The 5,046-nt window shown below is 38.6% G+C and overlaps 1 long non-coding RNA gene across 1 annotated transcript; it reads left to right on the top strand.

The window, feature by feature from the left end:
* Positions 1–4,466: 4,466 nt before the first annotated feature.
* On the top strand, positions 4,467–4,798 carry LOC120323521. Its single transcript, XR_005564040.1, has 2 exons — positions 4,467–4,563; positions 4,693–4,798. It is a non-coding gene; the product is annotated as an uncharacterized LOC120323521 (long non-coding RNA).
* The last annotated feature ends 248 nt before the right edge of the window (positions 4,799–5,046 follow it).

Below are 5,046 nucleotides of genomic sequence, written 5' to 3'. Positions count from 1 at the left end.
AGTCACTGCTGCTAGAACTGAAGGTAAAGAGGGGTTGCTTATTTCATCAACTAATATTGAGGAAATCTGTAATTTCTGCTTGGGCTGAGTGTGAAAATTTCATAGCTCTGATTATGTTTCAGGAAGCTGAAGAACTATAGATTGTTCAGAGGTTTCTGCCCACAACCATCTCAGTCATGCAGGGAATGAGGGACAGCTACCCCATGTCACAGCATCTTACAAACAAGGCTTACAAAGATAAGCCAAAACCAGATTCTGTTTTTCAGATCAGTTAACAAGAAAACCAAAAAATAAATACAGTGGCCAGGAGGATATTAATAAAGAGACAAAAACAGAGGGAGATAAACTAGACTGTTCACTGACCATTTCCAAACAAAAGGAGGAGCTAATTTACAGCAAGTCATTTTAAACAGCCCATCCAAATCTGAGCTCAAAATAGTGATATTTCTTAAATACTGTGTGCAGCCACTTGGTAAGGAAAAGCCTGTGATTCTCTGATGATAATGGGAGGGGGGAGATAGGCAGAGGGAGATAGGATAGCAGTAATACTTAAAGAATGTTTCTTTCCCTTTAAAGAAGAGAAATTGACTCCTGTAAAGGAATATCTCTTCATTTTATCAGCTCTCTACCCATTTCTTGTCACCAGATGAATACTAGAGTGCCTACTACAAAATACAAAAAAGAAAAATGTATGCTTTAAATACAATAATTCATTAAAAAATAGAAAAGAGATGCCTAGATTTTTTTTCTAGGATAAAAGGAACCAACCACTTTTTAAATCAAAACTGGGAGAGAGGTAAATTAAGAAAAAAGCCAGAGGGAAAAACCAACAGGATTAATATTGATGCAGCTATGGCAAAACCAAACAGACAGGCAGGGACAAGATTGCATCCAACCTCCAAAACACATGTAAAGTTGGAGCTAAAATGTCATATGCGTATGCAATTTATATGCAAAAATCTTTTACATAAAGCTACTAACTGCCAAGTCTTCTTTCACAACTTTTTCAAGGCTTGCAGTAACTCTGGGATTTTATATTCTCCCTCCGTCACCTTACTGAAGGCACGACTGTCTGTGAAGAACATGGAAACTTTCTTAAGGCCATGGTATTAAATTATTCTTTACATTGCTGGGCTGGTGGCTCAGCAGGAAAACCTATTTTTTGCTTGTGTTCAAGCAACTTCCCTGGCAGTTATTGCCTGCAACAGACTGTAGGGAAGTTGCCAACATTTAGAAGCTCCGATGATGTGAGCCAACCTTAGACTAATAATTTTTTTATCTCAATGTAAGTGGAAGAATTACATAAAAATAGACAATTTTTAACAGTATGGTATTCTGTTATGAGAGAAGACTAAATAACATGGGTGCCATATGAACATCTTTCTCCTATCTACAGCACCTAACTTTAGCATAGTCCATATGTCTATTTGTCTGATAGCTGAACTTATTGAAATAACATGAGGTTACAAAAGAGAGTTCTAAAGCTCAGTGCCCCCAAACCTTTGGAGGTGAGACACCTATCAGTCGTAAATACTTTTTTTTGCATAACCCTCAAAATCAAAACCAATTAGCGAGTGCACTGGAATAGTACTTGGGAAACCCAGACACATTTTTAAGAGTCCAGAAATCAGAATGAATGCTGTAGTCAGACATTTACTACAGTCTTGTGCCTCTATCTTGATACGTGCAAGAGCTTCTGCCATAGTCTCTTAAGAAACTGCAGGATGACAGTGTAGGGTGGAGAAGCAAGCCCCCAGAAAACTCAGCCTGCACACACGAGTGGGTCAGTGGCCAGCACTGGTGATGGCATACAGAGGAATTGGAAACAATGACTTCATTTCCAAGTTGTTTTAAACTCAGTCAGAGCAGTTCCCTTCAGATGAGAAAGATGGGCAAAGCCACCAGAAGGAGGCAAGCAATGGTGTTACAAACATTTTGCTTTCATTTCTCATCTCTGTGGCTATTGTACATTGTCAGACTCTTCTGTGAGCATTTCCAGAGCAGAGGCTCTGACATATCTGCTCCCAGCAAACAGTTTAAATGTTGGCTTTAAATTCCTTAACAGATTCCAGGCCATCATCTTTTTTAATTAAATGCAAAAAAACTATGTTAATGCAACGTTAATGTTGAGATTGTCATTGGACAGATGTCAAGAAATTCAAAGTTATGGTTCCCACAGCAACCATAATTTAACGAACCCCTCCCCCACTTCCACAACCACCCTCCTGAAACATATTGGTCTCAAATTGTACAACAGGCACCAAAGTGAGGGGAAGATGTGAGAGGTAGAAAATGTGCCCAGGGCCCTTTGGAGCTTCTGTAGATGGGCTGGACTTTGCCTCAGTCCTCCTTCTGGAGGAGAAAGTACACCTAGTAGTGGCACTGGGACAGAGTGACCCCTATCTACGCTTGACAGCAGTTATATTATTGTGTGGCAGGGGGAAACTGGGAACTAATTTCACTTACTTCAGCAGCATATTCAGCAGTATACCTAACCCAGGACAAATCAGCCATAACTGTAGTTACAAAAATGACCCCTATAGCCCATGTGTGAGTATCAAGCCAAATGCTGAAAGGCACCAGCTAATACATAACACAGCCAGCAATGCAGGTGTATTACCGTAGCCACCACAGTCAACATCACACAATGGAACTATCCTTTCTTTATTCATCCCAGGATACAACACACTTCATCACTATGCACCAGAGCGAACACTGAAACACACAAAGCACAGAAACAATAATTTCCAGTGAGATAACATTTTTCACAGTACAGCTTTTCAGATCATGATCTCTCAGGCTTTGTATGTAAAGGAAACATACAAATTGCTTCTAAAAAAAAGAGTCTGAAACTTAAAAAATAATTCAACGTAGTGCTTAAAATCATACATTTGGAAGCAGTACTGGTTTTCTGACATTTTATAATTTTCCTTATATGCCATTCCAACTAACTCCTCAAAATTCAATACATCAAAAAATAAAAAATCCATTCACCCCTCATGACATCTCTTCTCCTAATATCACCTAGTGTACTACAGGTCCCAACTGTCCTTCTTCTGAATTGTCTAATTATAGTTAACCTAACTAAGTTAGCCAAACAATTACCTTCAATATATACTCAAGTTTTCTGCTTAATCTTCAGATCTGTAAAAGAACTTACATTCATGAAAGTACATCTGTTTTTTTCCAACTTTATTGTTTTCCTACACCTCTCCCTCCCAACCTATTTGGAGGTATTTGAAGGACTGTTACAGCTACATACACTAATCTTCTGTCATTTTGCACTGCCTTTTTTTAAGATCTGAAGTCTTTGAATGACTCTACATTTAATCCTGAAGCCAGTGAGTTACATCAGTCCACCATTAAAACAGTTACTACATGCTACATTGCCAGGACCTCATCTGAGTGGAAATGATACATTTCGAGATAAAACACCATGAGAAAAGAATACTTCTACTACTGGTGTTGCCTGACCATATAGGCCAGTGTTGGAGACAAGCAGAATTTGGATGCTTTACATCATTCACAAAACATGAAGATTGATGCTGCTGGTGAATGGGGTAGCATTAGCACAATTCTGTCGTCCAGGGCTGGCTCAGCTGTGCCCACCTAAATGGAGACCAACTTCTTTTTTTTTTTTAACCAGGTTTAAGACTGACATTGAAGAGAAAGAATGCTTAACAGAAAGTGTTTACAACTGCTACCTGTGTGCCCTGCATGCCCATTCACTAGGCTTGGCTTTAGGAAGCTTGCTAAAGGATTACTTCCTTAAGTTTTTTCCCTAAGAAGCATTTGACCTGTGTGTGGAATGGGAAGAGAAGGTAACAAAGAGAGGGGAGAAGGAAATATGACCTGTAGGACATCCACCAGGTGATTTAAGTCCATACATATAACGGCAATTTCACCTTTGAAAGACAAATCAAGTAATGCCTCTGACACTTGCTCTTTCCTGTCAGACACTTCTTTTATTCTCAAGACTGCCAATAGCTTAAAAGTTGCATTATATCTTCTCCAGTGTTAGTGCAGCGGTTTCCCATTTGATTTCATATTCAGTTCATATTTGTGGAAGCAGGAGGGGCTCTTTACTTTACTTGATAAATGGCAACATCTGGCTTTGTGATGGGCCATCACTAGCATGTTTAAAGAGCTGCTGACGCTTCAGGGAAAACTTGGTAAAACATTTCATTTAGAGGCAATTCTAGTTATTTATTCTATTTTCTGCATTCCTCATCCTCCACTTCATACTAGGGACATTTGCATGAAAACAGACCATAGATCCTGAAGAGTTCATCTTCACATAACATTTTTCATCTGATGTCCTAATCACTAATCATGCTTGTGTCACAGCAATCATATCCGTAGCAACCACTCATGATGTCATAGAAAATTAGAGTTTCTGAGAAGGGTGATGAATAGGGCATAAAGATATTACAGGTCCAAACTCCTTATTACACTACAGCAGTGTAAATTTGTTAGAAGTCTGTAACAGAAAACTGAATTGTGCTATTGCTCTTATACAAGCACACACAGGACTTGACCTTTCCTTTTGGTTACAGAAACACAGTGAGCTAAGCATTCCTGAATACCAGCATATTTATATAAATACCTTAACCTGTCTATATATAGATACTTTTAGCAATTGAAAAAATGAACAGGCAGTTTCTCAAATCATATTTTTGTAAAATCTCACAGGAAGCTTCTTGAAGTAGCAGCAGGTCAAACATAGCCAGAGGTGTAGACATTGTACAAACAAGGCTTCTCCAAAAGCCAAAATAAACTTTTAACTCTTATTCTTTAAGTTTTGTGCAGTTTTGTGCTGAATATTTGTAAACCAGTAAGTATTCCCCATTTCTTCAGCATGTGCTCAACAGCTTATCCAAACCCGGAAATCATAAATAATAAGCAGGAACAATACAAGGAGAGGGATCTGGCCCAGGCTTTAGAATGGTGATTTATTTATATCCTGTGTGTAAACACTGAAACATTCTTATTTCATGCATTAAGTAAAATGAGGCAAAGGACTTCACCTCTATGATGTAAATTCCA

Source organism: Pipra filicauda, unplaced genomic scaffold (assembly GCF_003945595.2).
Source record: "Pipra filicauda isolate LSUMZ 115617 unplaced genomic scaffold, ASM394559v2 scaffold27_size4233163_pilon, whole genome shotgun sequence".
In the NCBI taxonomy this organism is placed as follows: domain Eukaryota; kingdom Metazoa; phylum Chordata; class Aves; order Passeriformes; family Pipridae; genus Pipra; species Pipra filicauda.
Note: the sequence above shows the minus strand (reverse complement) of the source record. Positions and strands in the feature narration are given on the sequence as shown.